Below are 16,957 nucleotides of genomic sequence, written 5' to 3' on the forward strand. Positions count from 1 at the left end.
ACTCAAAGTATGATTGTAAGTAGGTCAAGGACAGGGGCTCCTCAACATCCGGATCTCAGCATTGATAATGTTTCTTTAGCTTTGTATGAATCTTTGAAAATTTTGGGTGTGATTCTCGACAGCAAATTTACTTTAGGAAAACACAGGTCTGTTTTCTTCAGTTGCACAAAATATTGACTTATTGAGAAAGTCTTTTAAGAATTTCGGTGATCAATCTATTCTGAAGAAATGTTTTAATTCTTTCATTCTACCTTGTTTCGAGTATTGTTCTCCTGTCTGGTCTTCAGCTGCTGATTCTCATCTTAATTTGTTGGACAGGAACTTTCTTATTCCTGATCTAGATATTGATCTTTGGCACTGTCGTTTAATTAAATCATCATGCATGTTGCATAAGATTTTCCTTAATTCTGATCATTCTTTACATTCAAATCTTCCTTGACAGTTCCATCTTGTTCGTAATACTAGGCAATGCAGTTAATTCTAATAGTCAGGCTTTCTCCATCATGAGGCTCAATACTACGAATTATTCTAGAAGTTTTATTCCAGCTGTGATCAAGTTGATCAAGTTGTGGAATGATCTTTCTAATCGGGTAGTTCAATCTACACAACTTCAAAAGTTCAAAGTTGCAGCAAATGTTTTTATGTTGAACAGGCTGGCATAAGTCTTTTTATATTTATATATGAATTACCTGTTTTAATGTTGGTAATTTTTTTAAATATTTTATTTTAATTTTTCATTACTTCTTATATCGTTCATCTATTTCCTTGTTTCCTTTCCCCACTGGGCTATTTTTTCCTGTTGAAGCCCTTGGGCTTATAGCATCTTGCTTTTCCAACTAGGGTTGTAGCTTGGCTAGTAATAATAATAATACCAATAATAATAATAATAATTCAAGTGGGTGGTTAGGTCTGTGAGAAATGCTAGAGAAAATAAAGTTTCTACCCTGTAACCGAGTTTTGTACAATTCTGTATTACCAAGCTGTTCATTTTAAGAAAAGAGGAAAGAATATCTTTCCAAAGATCCCAAAAAATTCTAGAGCATTTATCGAGCATTAAGTCACCTGATACTTGAGTGCATGGGTACATTACTAAATTCTGCATTCACTTATTCAAGAAAAGGTATATATTTTCTGTCGTTGTGACTTATTACCGCCTCTGATGAATTTCACTATCCTGACCACACTCTGCATGGCATCACTCATCTGTAATACATTTCTATAATGATTCTTGATGGAGTATGCAGGGCAGTGTGATATAATTAACTCCATTTTCCTTCAGTAAACCAACCAGTCCCACATTATTGCCATTCAAAGCCCTTACACTATCTGTTATAATACAAGAGTGTTGTTCAAATCCTCCATATTCGATGACAACTGACTGAAGTACAACATGAGTATCTGAGCGTCGTGTACCACTACTCAATGACTTCATCTTAACCATCTCTTCTTGTACCACGAAATCCTAATCTGCAATACTGGTGAATACGAGTAACTAGCTGGTGTCACTTATATCTGTGCTCCCATCTAAAGCCTATGAAAAGTGTTTGCAGTAATCAATTATATATTTTAGTTTGAAAGAGGAATGTTCATTAAGACCAGTTACTCTTTTTGCAACTGTTTGGTGGGATAATGAAACGCTTTCATATTCCCTGGTTAATTTTAGCAGTTAATATTACCATGGATTGTTGAGTGGTGATATTTTGATTAAGAAAAAAAAAAGCTTTAATACAAGTATCGATGTCATATCTTAACAGCAATAGACAAGGGAGAGAGAGAGAGAGAGAGAGAGAGAGAGAGAGAGAGAGAGAGAGAGAGAGAGAGAGAAATGTACAACGAATTTTACTATTTCATATACTGACGCAGAAACTCAATTTTATAATATTACAAAGTAAATTTGTAATAGAAGTGATTGTGGACCAAAAAACAATCAAACGGCAGGCCACTTTTGACCAGCGGGCCAGAAGTTGGACCACCCTGCTTTATTCCTTCAAAATCATGTGTAATGACATCAAGAACTGCTACTTCTCTTGCTAATAATTCTCGGGAGGAAATAAGAAATATGAATAAAAGACAGAAATCTTTTCTGAGTCAAAAGTAAAAGAGAATATATGAAGATATCTTTGAAAACTCCATAAAATATAACAAGAGCCTCGGGTTAAAACATATCCTACACATATTTACTTAAAATGATAGCTTGTACCTCTTAACATCACATCCTTATAAAAATAATTACATCTCAGAATACAAATATTGCCAAATGCTTACCTTTTTACCTTTCAGGGTGAGTGAACAGAGAAACTTCTTTTATAACAAAAAAGAAAAAAAAAGTTGATTTTCTGAAATGGAACTTTTACCCTGATAAGAAGACGATGACCCATTTGAGGGTAAGGCATTCGGTTTCTCGAAGTCCCCCCCCCCCAATTCTCTCTCTCTCTCTCTCTCTCTCTCTCTCTCTCTCTCTCTCTCTCTCGCTCTCTCTCTCTCTCTCTCTCTCTCTCTCTCAAAGAAAAATCCAACAGTAAGCAATAATCATTTGATCCAGGACAACGAGTTTTGGCCAACTTTTCCAAAGAAAACTTTTTTTTTCGCTTCTTGAGTTGCTGATATGTTAAAAGTTTTCTTCGATCGCAGGTTGTAGAGGGGTGAATGAGGGAAGGGGGTTGTAGAGGAGTGAATGAGGAAAAGGGGTTGTAGAGGAGTGAATGAGGAAAAGGGGTTGTAGAGGAGTGAATGAGGGAAGGGGGTTGTAGAGGAGTGAATGAGGGAAGGGGGTTGTAGAGGGGTGAATGAGGGAAGGGGGTTGTAGAGGAATGAATGAGGGAAGGGGGTTGTAGAGGAGTGAATGAGGGAAGGGGGTTGTAGAGGGGTGAATGAGGGAAGGGGGTTGTAGAGGGAAGGGGGTTGTAGAGGAGTGAATGAGGGAAGGGGGTTGTAGAGGAGTGAATGAGGGAAGGGGGTTGTAAAGGAGTGAATGAGGGAAGGGGGTTGTAGAGGAGTGAATGAGGGAAGGGGGTTGTAGAGGGGTGAATATGGGAAGGGGGTTGTAGAGGAGTGAATGAGGGAAGGGGGTTGTAGAGGAGTGAATGAGGGAAGGGGGTTGTAGAGGGGTGAATGAGGGAAGGGGGTTGTAGAGGAGTGAATGAGGGAAGGGGGTTGTAGAGGAGTGAATGAGGGAAGGGGGTTGTAGAGGGGTGAATGAGGGAAGGGGGTTGTAGAGGAGTGAATGAGGGAAGGGGGTTGTAGAGGAGTGAATGAGGGAAGGGGGTTGTAGAGGGGTGAATGAGGGAAGGGGGTTGTAGAGGAGTGAATGAGGGAAGGGGGTTGTAGAGGAGTGAATGAGGGAAGGGGGTTGTAGAGGGGTGAATGAGGGAAGGGGGTTGTAGAGGGAAGGGGGTTGTAGAGGAGTGAATGAGGGAAGGGGGTTGTAGAGGAGTGAATGAGGGAAGGGGGTTGTAAAGGAGTGAATGAGGGAAGGGGGTTGTAGAGGAGTGAATGAGGGAAGGGGGTTGTAGAGGGGTGAATATGGGAAGGGGGTTGTAGAGGAGTGAATGAGGGAAGGGGGTTGTAGAGGGGTGAATGAGGGAAGGGGGTTGTAGAGGAGTGAATATGGGAAGGGGGTTGTAGAGGAGTGAATGAGGGAAGGGGGTTGTAGAGGAGTGAATGAGGGAAGGGGGTTGTAGAGGAGTGAATGAGGGAAGGGGGTTGTAGAGGAGTGAATGAGGGAAGGGGGTTGTAGAGGGGTGAATGAGGGAAGGGGGTTGTAGAGGAGTGAATATGGGAAGGGGGTTGTAGAGGAGTGAATGAGGGAAGGGGGTTGTAGAGGAGTGAATGAGGGAAGGGGGTTGTAGAGGAGTGAATGAGGGAAGGGGGTTGTAGAGGGGTGAATGAGGGAAGGGGGTTGTAGAGGAGTGAATATGGGAAGGGGGTTGAAGAGGAGTGAATGAGGGAAGGGGGTTGTAGAGGAGTGAATGAGGGAAGGGGGTTGTAGAGGGGTGAATGAGGGAAGGGGGTTGTAGAGGAGTGAATATGGGAAGGGGGTTGTAGAGGAGTGAATGAGGGAAGGGGGTTGTAGAGGGGTGAATGAGGGAAGGGGGTTGTAGAGGAGTGAATGAGGGAAGGGGGTTGTAGAGGGGTGAATGAGGGAAGGGGGTTGTAGAGGGAAGGGGGTTGTAGAGGAGTGAATGAGGGAAGGGGGTTGTAGAGGGGTGAATGAGGGAAGGGGGTTGTAGAGGGAAGGGGGTTGTAGAGGAGTGAATGAGGGAAGGGGGTTGTAGAGGAGTGAATGAGGGAAGGGGGTTGTAGAGGGGTGAATATGGGAAGGGGGTTGTAGAGGAGTGAATATGGGAAGGGGGTTGTAGAGGAGTGAATGAGGGAAGGGGGTTGTAGAGGAGTGAATGAGGGAAGGGGGTTGTAAAGGAGTGAATGAGGGAAGGGGGTTGTAGAGGAGTGAATGAGGGAAGGGGGTTGTAGAGGGGTGAATGAGGGAAGGGGGTTGTAGAGGAGTGAATATGGGAAGGGGGTTGTAGAGGAGTGAATGAGGGAAGGGGGTTGTAGAGGAGTGAATGAGGGAAGGGGGTTGTAGAGGGGTGAATGAGGGAAGGGGGTTGTAGAGGAGTGAATATGGGAAGGGGGTTGTAGAGGAGTGAATGAGGGAAGGGGGTTGTAGAGGGGTGAATGAGGGAAGGGGGTTGTAGAGGAGTGAATGAGGGAAGGGGGTTGTAGAGGGGTGAATGAGGGAAGGGGGTTGTAGAGGGAAGGGGGTTGTAGAGGAGTGAATGAGGGAAGGGGGTTGTAGAGGGGTGAATGAGGGAAGGGGGTTGTAGAGGGAAGGGGGTTGTAGAGGAGTGAATGAGGGAAGGGGGTTGTAGAGGAGTGAATGAGGGAAGGGGGTTGTAAAGGAGTGAATGAGGGAAGGGGGTTGTAGAGGAGTGAATGAGGGAAGGGGGTTGTAGAGGGGTGAATATGGGAAGGGGGTTGTAGAGGAGTGAATGAGGGAAGGGGGTTGTAGAGGGGTGAATGAGGGAAGGGGGTTGTAGAGGAGTGAATGAGGGAAGGGGGTTGTAGAGGAGTGAATGAGGGAAGGGGGTTGTAGAGGAGTGAATGAGGGAAGGAGGTTGTAGAGGGGTGAATGAGGGAAGGGGGTTGTAGAGGAGTGAATGAGGGAAGGGGGTTGTAGAGGAGTGAATGAGGGAAGGGGGTTGTAGAGGGGTGAATGAGGGAAGGGGGTTGTAGAGGGAAGGGGGTTGTAGAGGAGTGAATGAGGGAAGGGGGTTGTAGAGGAGTGAATGAGGGAAGGGGGTTGTAAAGGAGTGAATGAGGGAAGGGGGTTGTAGAGGAGTGAATGAGGGAAGGGGGTTGTAGAGGGGTGAATATGGGAAGGGGGTTGTAGAGGAGTGAATGAGGGAAGGGGGTTGTAGAGGAGTGAATGAGGGAAGGGGGTTGTAGAGGGGTGAATGAGGGAAGAGGGTTGTAGAGGAGTGAATGAGGGAAGGGGGTTGTTTGATTACCGCAAAAGGGGTTGATTGCAGATGGAAGTACGGATGCACGAGCTGAAATTGCAATGGTTTTCAATGCTGATTCTTTCTTCTCAACCTCTTCCTTGGTGGATGTGATTGTTATTTCTACAGTAAAAAAAAAAAAAGTTATAACAATACGTGTTAGTGATTGAGAATTCTTTTTTTTTCTAAAAGGTTAAAAAAATAAACATTTCAGTAATATCTTCTCAATAGTAGACCTTGAATGGAATATTAGGTGGAATGTGTTGTGATATGTCTGATATGGACCCTAGGTTATTCTGCATGAGCCTTGCTTGATAACTGGACAAAGTACTTCTGACGAGTCTCAGAACGTTTATATGAAAAAATTACGTTTAATTATTCCCCAAATTCTGATAAATTGATTATTATTTAGATGATAAACTTCCATGAGGGTATTATTAATGCTTTCTCTTATTTACTATGAATAACTTTTAAGCCAGCATATTTTGTTTATGATGTTTCTCCTATTGTAGTATTACCTATTCACGTATCAAATACATAAAGCCAAGTAAATGGTTTTCAATAGGCTGAATATCATTAGAGAATTGTTATTATCTTTATCATTACTATCATTAGTAAAAAGGCCATGAAATCAACACATTGTTAATAGGATTATGATAAACAATTCCCCAGCAATTAAAAATACAATAATAATACTTTTAGATATTTTAAACTAACTATTTATTACTTCTCATGCAGTCTATTCATTTACTTATTTCCTTTCCTCACTGGGCTATTTTTCCATGTTGGAGCCCTTGGGCTTATAGCATCCTCATTTTCAGCTAGGGTTGTAGCTTGGCTAATAATAATAATAGTAATAACGAAAAATACCCACAATGAGACAACAAAATAACATAACCGCTTTGAGTTTACAGTAAAGCTGCCTGACTTCCTCCCTACCCGCCATTTAAGTATAATCAACTTCTCACTGATGTCTAAACAAGTCATCGTCAGAGTGCAATTCTAACAGTAGCAACAACTCTGTGACGACACAACTGGTGTCCCGGTGACACACGAGGCTTCAAATACCGTTAGGGATTAACAAGGAGACGTGCTATTAAGAGATTACCTCGTTCTGGAAAATCGCCAGCGACTAAATCGACTTTAAAGGATTGCGTGGACTTGGATGTCATCAGCCCTAAATTTCATTCTCTTAGTTTTTGGAGAGAGAGAGAGAGAGAGAGAGAGAGAGAGAGAGAGAGAGAGAGAGAGAGAGAGAGAGAGAGTTCTGATGCCTGTCAAAACAACATCGATTCTAGATATTATTCATCAAAAAGGGCGTTGGATGTCATCAAAAGGCCTTATATCTGAATGTTCTCAAAAGGCTTTGTATCTAAATGTTATCAAAATGTCTAATATCTGAATGATACCAAAAGGCATTATATCTGAATGTTATCAAAAGGCCTTATATGTGAATGTTATCAAAAGGCCTTATATCTAAATGTTATCAAAATGTCTCATATGTGAATGTTATCAAAAGGCCTTATATCGGAATGTTATCAACAGGCCTTACATTTGAATGTTATCAAAAGGCCTTATACCTAAATGTTTTCAAAATGCCTTATATCTAAATAATTATTAAAAGGCCCCTGCATTTGAGTGTTAAGTCCTCAAAACTCTCTTGTATTAGGATATTATCCATTAAAAGGCCCTTATATTTGGAAGAGATCCATAAAGGGGCGGTACATATGAAAATTATCTATCGAAAGGCCTTTGCTTTTGGAATTCATCCATCAAAAGGACGACATAATTGGAAGTTATCTGTAAATGGCCTTGTAATTGGAAGGTATTTATGAGGAGGCCTAGATATTTGGAAGTCATTCATCAGAAGTCCTTCATATTTGGGAGTCATTTAACAGAAGGTCTTCATGTTTGGAAATCACTCAACAGAAGGCCTTCATATCTGTAAGTAATTCATCTAACGGCCTTCACATTTGGAAGTCATTCAACAGGAGGCCTTCATATTTGGAAGTCATTAAACAAAAGGTTCTTTTATGTGGACTTTGTTCATATATTGCCCATGTTTCGATGAAAAATAAAAAGAAAAAAAGAAAGGTATCTATTAGTTCCAAACATAAACGCACAAAACGCATACGACTGCAAGCATTATAATATAATAATTGCACCATCTCCAGAGATCCATTTTCATAATATTTACAGTATATCTATATCATTAGCATCTATTCTAGCATAATTATGACGATTGAAAAATCACTGAAATGCAGACTAATCATAGTAAATGAGGAAGACTCAAGCATAGTGCCTTGAAAAATTATTGCAATGCAGACTACCCATATTAAAGAGGAAGACTCAAGCATAGCGCCTTGAAAAATTATTGCAATGCAGACTACCCATACTGCAGAGGAAGACTCAAGCATAGTGCCTCGAAAAATGATTGCAATGCAGACTACCCATATCAAAGAGGAAGACTCAAACATAGCGCCTTGAAAAATTATTGCAATGCAGACTACCCATACTGCAGAGGAAGACTCAAGCATGGTTCCTCGAAAAATTATTGCAATGCAGACTACCCATATCAAAGAGGAAAGGGTACCTGACACTTGCACGCATTTGTGGCACGCACTGGCATGCATTGATGCGCGAACTCGCGTGAACGAGTCGTGAAAATGTCGTGAACAGTGCGGGAACGATGCGTGGCATGCGTGCTATGCGTGCCCAGAACTTTGAAATGTTTGAAGTTTGTGGCACGCATTGGCACGCCAAAAATAGTCATGAAATAGTCGTGAACGATGCGCAAACTGGAGTGAACTGGAGTGAACAGTGCGGGAACTGGCGTGCCAGTGCGTACCAATGCGTGCCATGCTTCCCATTCCACGCACTGTTCACGCATCGTGCACGCCAGTTCGCGCATCGTTCACGCCAGTTCACGACATGTTCGCGCATCGCAGCCTTCCCACTGACATTGTCACGCATTGTACTCCCGCATTGTCTCGCACTGTTCACTCCAGTTCACGCATCGTTCACTCCAGTTCACGCCAGTTCCCGCATCGTTCACTCCAGTTCACGCCAGTTCCCGCATCGTTCACTCCAGTTCACGCCAGTTCCCGCCGGTTCACGCTAGTGCCCGCCTACTCACGCTAGTGCCCGCCTACTCACGCTAGTGGAGCTCTTGTGGGATTAGGGTGGAGCTCTCGTGAGATTAGGGGGATTAGGGGGTATATAAATTGAGGTCCGAGGACACTCCTAGCCATTCCAGAGTTCGCCAGCGAAGAGACAACATGCCAAAAAGTAGACAGCCAAAGGGAAGGGGGAGGAAAATGGACGTGATAGAGGAGACAGCAGATCGAGATTCTCCTCATTCATCATTTTCAAGTCTCGATATGGTTATCCCGGAGACACAGCAGGATACAAGCCAGAGCCAGGTATCCAGTGATGATGAACTAAAGAAGAAGCGGGTTCGGGTGTCTAAGAAGGACATCCCTGACTACCAGTGGACAGAAGAGACGGAGACTACGTTGGCCGACCTTGTCAAGGAGAACCCCATGCTGTTTGACAAGAAACATAAGGAGTGGATCAACAAGGTTTTGAAGAACAGCAGGTGGGAAGATATAGGAAGCCAGCTGGATCCTCCTGCCACTGGTGCCCAATGCAAAAAACGATACGAGAACTTGAGGACGAGGGTTGGCAAGATTATAAAAAAGGAGAAGAAGAGTGGAGCTGGCCAGGCCCAAAGGAGTGGCCGTGATGACTTCCTCATGGACACTTGGTCGTTCCTCATACAGCACATCGACCGGGGAGAGACAGTCTCCAGTGAGCAGTTTCGTGGCTCCGAAGGAGGTGCAGAGACAGTCAGCGATGTCGACGATGATGTGAGGTCGACAGGTTCTCACAGCCATGCATCTACCACCACCAGGAAGGACAAGGGGAAGGGGAAGGGGTCCAGCCGAACACTTGACACCACTCACAGCGACACCTGTGTGTCGGAGAAGGATTTCAGCAATATATTGAGGAATGTGAGTATTCATTTTTTTTTGACATATGCAATCTGTTGCATTAAAATGCTGTACTAAATTGTTACAATGTTTGTTATATATACATATATATATATATATATATATATATATATATATATATAATATATATATAATTTTTATAATATTTTTTATGTTTCAGCTTGTGTCGAAAGCAGATTCGGCGGCCCCAACGTTCATGGGCCAGCACAAGATTGTGCACGATTTTGCGTGCCTGCTGGAAGGCTACATGCGTGCCATCCCAGTACACCGATGGCACGAATTCCAGATAGAGTGCCTCAATCTTACACAACGCTACAGGGACGAGAGTCAGGTCTTCCTGCAGGCAGAGCAACAACCATCAGTGACCTGGGCAGGCCCACAGCAGCAGCAACCTTGGCAGCCCCCTCAGCAGCAGCAACCTTGGCCGCCCCCTCAGCAGCAGCAACCTTGGCAGCCCCCTCAGCAGCAGCAACCTTGGCAGCCCCCTCAGCAGCAGCAACCTTGGCAGTCCCCTCAACCAGGACCCTCGCAGGCACAGCCAGAGCAGCAGCAGCAGCATCGTCCAGCCAGTCATGACTGGATGCCGCATTCAGCCCCTTCTTCCTTGCCCCGTACCACGGAGTGGCACCCAGGGATGCCAACTCCACTGTCATCCACCCATGTCCAGGTGACTTCACCATCAGTGTCAGTGTCGTCACCCACCCTTGTCCAGGCTCCTTCACCAGCACCTTCATTAACGTCGCTGTCGGCATTCAAGAGTCCATTGACCTTCCCTGTCCTGACCCCGGGGACCATCGACAGCAACCTAGATGAGGCCATGACACCCGAACCCCTCTACTCGTCCAAGGAACTTGACACCCCACCAGTCAAGGATAAGGAAATTTAAATACTTATAAATATTTGTACAAAAATGAAGTGTGATACTTGTACATATATGTTGTTTTAATGTAAATAAAATATTTATATATTTCCAAACACTTTTTGTCTATTACCTTAGAATACAAAGAAAGAAACAGTAAAGTAAAAAATAATAAAAGGGAAGGAAAATAAACCCCCCCAAAATTTTATATTTGCAGTCTTAATGTGGAAAAAAAATGATATCTTATTTCAAACTATTTCTATATCTTTATAATGAAGAGAAACAAAAATGTTCTCTCGTTATTTTGGATTTAATTCAACATTTTGATGACTTCTCCGGCCTCTTCTGCCCCTGGAAAGTTGAGTATTATCTTTACTATGTATAAATATAAGCTCTTGTCGTTTTGAATTAAATCAAAAGTGATATTAACGTAAACAAGAGCTGTTGCCTACCGGAGGCATCCTGGATGCTATCGCTCGCTCTTATGGGTCATTTAGTTTACTAGAGCGACGTTCCTTTGACTTAGAATTCCAAAGGCATTCTCAACGACACGTCGGGCACGAGACAACCTGTAGCTATATATGCGTTCTCGTAGGACTTGTGACCGATGGGAGAATGGTTTCATCATCCAGGTTCGGAGAGCAAAGGCGTCATCCCCAACGAAGTGATAGGGCACTGGGTGGTCATCATTAGGGATTGGTTCTGGTTGAGGCACTCCAGCTCTGTTGTCTTCTACAGCATCATGCAGAGAACAGTTGCTCCATGTTCCTCCATCCGACGCACCACCCTCTGCCCCAACATCCACATAGAGGAACTTGTAGGAAGCATCTGCGACTGCCATCAGTACAATGCTGTGGAAGTCCTTGTAGTTGTAGTGTAAGAGCCAGCATTGGGTGGCTTCTTTATGGCAATGTGCTTTCCGTCCACAGCCCCCAGACAGTTGTGGTAATTCCATCTGGAGCTGAATCTGGCAGCAACTTCCTTCCAGGCCTCTTCAGTTTTGGGGCAACGCAGCACTTCGTCCTTGTAGGCCGCGATGATGGCTTTACACACCTCGGGTATTAACTTGCTGGTGGTACTTGCTTCAACCCTGAAGCTGTACTGCAGACTTTGATAGGAATTTCCAGTGGCTAAAAAGCGGAGGGTGACAGCAAGCTTGAGTCCAACTTGAAGCGGTTCCCTCATGAAGGTGGACTGCTTCAGGAGGTGCGGGGTTAACTTCTCAACCATCTCTTGAAACAGGTCAGGTGTGATTCTGAGGTAATTTTTGTAGCCCCTTGGATCTTCCTTGTTGAGTTCAGTCAATAGACTCATAGTGTCCAAACGACTGCCTTCTGGTTAACCATTCCCTGACCCACACTTTCCTTTGTATCTTTCTTCGAGGTAGGGTTGGCTTTTGTTTCTCTTTTTCCTTTGCCAGCCTTTTCTGATGCACTCCAACAAATGCTACAGCAGCTGCCAGGTATAGGTATCTTCTCCTCAATGCAATGGTGTCTCTGACAGTAAGCATGTTGTCTCGTCTGAAGCCAATCCAAGAATGTCCTCGGGTTGGAGAAGCCCCGTTTTTATATGGAGTGGCCAATTCGTGAACTGGCGTGAACGATGCGTGAACGATGCGGAATGATGCGAAAGATGAGTGAACGTGTCGTGAACTTCTCGTGAACTAGGCGTGCCAATTCGTGCCATGGCGTGAACGTCGCGTGAACTTGTCGTGAACGATGCGCGAACTGGAGTGAACTGGTCGTGAACAGTGCGGGAAAAACCCCAGTGCGACGCACTGGCACACATCAATGCGTGCCAGTGTGTGGCAAAAATGAGCACAAGTGTCAGGCAGGCTGAAGACTCAAGCATAGTGCCTTGAAAAATGATTGCAATGCAGACTACCCATATTAAAGAGGAAGATTCAAGCATAGTGTCTTGAAAATGTTAGCAATGCAGGCTACCTATATTAAAGAAGAAGACTCAAGCATAGTGCCTTGAAAAATTATTGCAATACAGACTAACCATATTAAAGAGTAAGACTTAAGCATAGCGCCTTGAAAAATTATTGCAATGCAGACTACCCATATTAAAGAGGAAGACTTAAGCATAGTGCCTTGAAAAATGATTGCAATGTAGACTACCCATATTAAAGAGGAAGACTCAAGCATAGTGCCTTGAAAAATGATTGCAATGCAGACTAACCCTATTAAAGAGGAAGATTCAAGCATAGTGCCTTCAATAGTACATTGACGACACTTAAATGTTCCTAGAATTCTGTTTTCTTTATTTTTTCTATACCCAAAACACCATGACCTTAATGGACTTGCACACACACACAAACACACATACAAAAAAAAAACTTGTATGGTCCTGCAAACCAACATGATTTTTACGGTACTGCACATCAAAGTGGAACTAATGAACCTTTATACCAAAATGACCTTAATGGACCTGCATACCAACCTGACCTTAAGGGGCCAGCAAACAAACATGCCTTAACAATTAGATGTCAGCCCTGCGTGTTTAAGGAATTCACCCGAATCGGTAAAAACATTTGAATTTTGTAAATAGATTAGCCCCCTTTGCTTCCTTAAGAGGTATCTTGTTGAATTTCGTAGGTTTCATTATGTTCTTAGCAATTCCTTGGGAAGATAATGCATTGCATCTCTCTCTCTCTCTCTCTCTCTCTCTCTCTCTCTCTCTCTCTCTCTCTCTCTCTCTCTCTCTCTCTTTCACTTTAAGCTGATATATCATTTAGAGATAAACCACTGTCTCCCACTCTCGTTAAGCTTGTACACCATTAAAAATCAAGCCAATAATTCTCTCTCTCTCTCTCTCTCTCTCTCTCTCTCTCTCTCTCTCTCTCTCTCTCTCTCTCTCTCTCTCTCTCTCTCTCTCTCTCTCTCTCTCTCAAGCTTCTTATAAGACGGCTCTACCTAGGCAATATAACTCTGTGTTACAAGTAATAATCTTTCCCATTGCTATAATGTCACTGAATCGTCAATTTTACATTCCATCAATATCATCCTTCCGTTCTCAACGTTCTCCTTCAGACCCACACTCATATAAAACTCATTTCAACCGTCACAGTTGACTTATGAGTTTCCGACACCCTTCTTATTTGTAACTCTATTTTGGATTGGATCAGGATTTTTGGACCTGGGCATAAAATTATGAGTGGAGGTCATTGGGGTTTCTTGTAATAACAATTACAACAGATGACCTCAGTGGCATTAATTTTGTAGTTGATCTTTTCAATTGCTCTAATTTTCCTTTTCTCAACTGTACTGCATGCCACCAGTAGCTGTTCTATGTTGATCATCAGTAGGTAGGAGAGCAAAATACAAAGAAAAAATTCTATGATTTTACTGACAATTTACTACAAGCAAACTTGCCCAATACAGGATAAAAAAAATCAGCCTCAACGCGTTTCAAGAGGTTGCTGGGTGCTTCCTCTCATCTTCAGGGTAGAGGTGGAATGATGCAGGCTGGGCTCTATTTATACAGGTCGGGGTGGTAGTCAATTCGGGTATTGGTCGTTGATTGGTCCTCGTGAGTGGAGGCTGGAGGTGGTACCGAGTCTGGTATGCAGCAGCTCTCCCATTGGCCGAGGTAAGAGCAGATCTGTCACAATAAGGCTGCTGCTACACTCACAGTCATCAGAGTTAGACGCAGTCTAAGTAATGCTGGGTTGGGGTCCCCAATGCTGGGTGCTAATTGGCTGAGAGACTTCCTGAGTGGGGCTCTGCATCAGGCAGGCTGTTCTGCCACACAGATCCCAGGTCCAGTGATTCCCGAGCTGCTTCCTGATTAGCTGAGGAGCTCATGAGGAGGGTCTCAGTCACAGGCAGGCTGTCAGGTTGCTGAACGTCATCATGTTCGTCGATGTTGGTGAGGGTCTGGTTGGTGTTTCTATGGCAGTAGGGGAGGAAGAACATTTCTTGTATAGTATGGAGGTTTGGCTTTTCCTGCTGCATGAGCAGGGCCTCCATGATCCTAAGTCTTCTACTGTCTGGGGGAGTTGCAGATGATTGTGGTATTGCCAGTGATGTCTTCTCTTCTGATGCTTTTGTTGTATACCAGGTGTTGGTGCATATTAATAACACCTTGTTGGACGTGGCAAGTTACACGTTTAGAAAGTCTCCTCATTACCATTCCAATATAACGGCCGCGCAAGGGAAGGGCCGGGTTGTTCTTCATAAAGAGGGATCTAATTCTTGTTGTTTGAAAATGAATCGTTCAGTTGATCTCAGTTTTTACTTGCGGGGGCCCCGTGGAGTTCCTCATAATCTCTTTCACAGCCTTCTCATCTTCCTGGTACTGCTTGTGCATAAAGCCTTTGTAGTACAGGCTGACTTTCGAAGTACTGCTCTCAGTGCTGGGCTCAGTCACGAACCAATTTAACTTAAGGTCTCCAGAATTCTAACTCCTGGCGCGAATATCCTTAAAGTTTTCTTTTTAGGATATCGCATAATATCAGGATACGTATTCTTGACACGCCACAACAATCTGCACCCCGCATAGCATTTACGCTTCGAGGGGGAAAATAAAAGAGGAGCCGTTAATAAGGTTCCCTTCCTCCGTTACTGTTTGAGTACTCAGATGGTGCCATAATCGCCGCCATCTTTATTCCTTTTTCTGTAGCGGTCTCGCTCGGTGGTTTTCCCAGTGCTCTCTCGTTATCAGGATTTATTATGCAATCTCCAGACTCTTCTGCCTCTGGAAAGTTGAGTATTTGATTCTTATGCTGTATAAATTTAGCTCTGGCCGTAAAGTAAAAAATTTGAATCAAATTTATCTAATTTTTTTGGCAGAGCGATTGCCTAGACCGGAGGCGTCTTCAGCGCTGTCGTTCGTAACGCATGAGTTATTTAGTAAGCCAGAACGACTTTCCCGGTATAATAGCTTAAATAAATATAATTAGCTATTTAGTCTTCATTGCTAGGAATTAATTATATTATGCCGATAGTATTCACATTAGTTTCGGCGAGTTAGGTAGCCGATCTTGTTGACGCTAGGCTTCCTAGCCTAGGCGTTATAGTTTACTTTCTTGCATGATATAATAAGTGTTCCAGGTGCTATTAAATTTCAATGAAGATAGTAGGCAATTTATACATGTAAGATATATGGATTGCATATAAAATTTCCTCTTGTAAGATAGTATACGAGAGAGCTTCGATGAATTAGGTAGTCGATCTCACTGTCGCCTGGCTAGTAGCCTAGGAGCTTTAGTATACTTTCATACAATCTCCCCGGTTACCCTCATATATAGGGTAATCTCTCCTTCTCTCTGAGTGTAGCCTATGGCTACAATCCTAGCTGATCTTGTCTCGAATTGTTATTCAGGCAAGACTAGGGTAGGGTTTTTCTGCTCCTTCACCTAGCTGCTGATGGTGAGCTTTGGGTTTGGGTCAGAACCTCAGAGTACTTGTCGTATGCAGGCAACGGGTTGACAGGGTGAATGTACTCCCCTGTCAGGCCTTGTTTGTTGGCATAGGAGGCTTTGCCTCCCTAGACTGCACTTGAAGGGGTCATGTGATCCCCCTTCTCCATGTGGTTTAGTCGACTAGTCCTATGCTCGCAGACCCTAGGCTGAAGAATAGAGATTATTCTGCTGCCTAGGATGGCACCGGCATTGGAACTCGGTTTCTCTATGATTAAGGGTGACGGCTAGATGATTGCCGGCCCCCTTACTGTATTGGCAGACCCTAGGCTGGGGATTGATTTCTCCGTTCGCCTAGGATGTCGCCGATACTGAAACAAAGCTTCCTCAAGGTGTGGTAGGGCCGACATACTGCCGGCTCCTCTCACACCTTATACAGGACCCTTTCCCCTCCACATTCTGTCCTTTAGTGATGGCCTAGCCATCACATCCCTGTGGCCGGTGTCCTACAATCTCGCCGATTGCCGGCAGGTTGTAGGGCCGGCTTGGGCTTCTGCTTGTATGGCCTAGTCGTATAGCTTCCCTATCAGACATGGAGCTCCGGGAAAGCTATGTCGGCAGATCTAGCTGTCGGCAGAAGACCCATTTACTTTAGAGTGTTCTTCAGTCCTCTCTTGGGCTGCCATTCACATCCTATGACCGGCAGGGGCTGGCGACGGAGGTGGATGGGTGGAAACTTGATTATCTTATATTCTCCCCGTCCATTAGAACCCTCATTCCGGAGGAAGGAAGTGAGACTGCTCTTACATCACCCTTCACTCCTTGCTTTCTCTCTCACTATTAACTAGTGCCACCAGGCACTAACCTAACTGGCGGCTGCTGGCCACTAACCTTGCCGGCAAGATGCTGGCTAGACTTGTGGCCCGACAGCCATTGATTCACTGTCACATCTGACTTAGCCGGCAAGAGCCGGCCGAGTCTGGTATACCGGTCACAACCCTGTCACATTGAATGCTGTCTGGGATAGTGTGCCGACAGCCGGTGACCCGCCAGCGTCTGGCAAGCTGCTGGCAATCCGGTGGGCCGCCGGCCATAAAAATTATCAATATTGTGTCAGTTAAATTGTGCCTAGGTACTAGCCTTGCAGGCTACGTGCCGGCGGCAACTACGGTATATGTATATACAGCAGCCAGTACATCTGTAGTATAGAGCATACTGCAGA

The sequence above is a fragment of the Palaemon carinicauda genome, chromosome 22, assembly GCF_036898095.1.
Source record: "Palaemon carinicauda isolate YSFRI2023 chromosome 22, ASM3689809v2, whole genome shotgun sequence".
NCBI classification, from domain to species: Eukaryota; Metazoa; Arthropoda; class Malacostraca; order Decapoda; family Palaemonidae; genus Palaemon; species Palaemon carinicauda.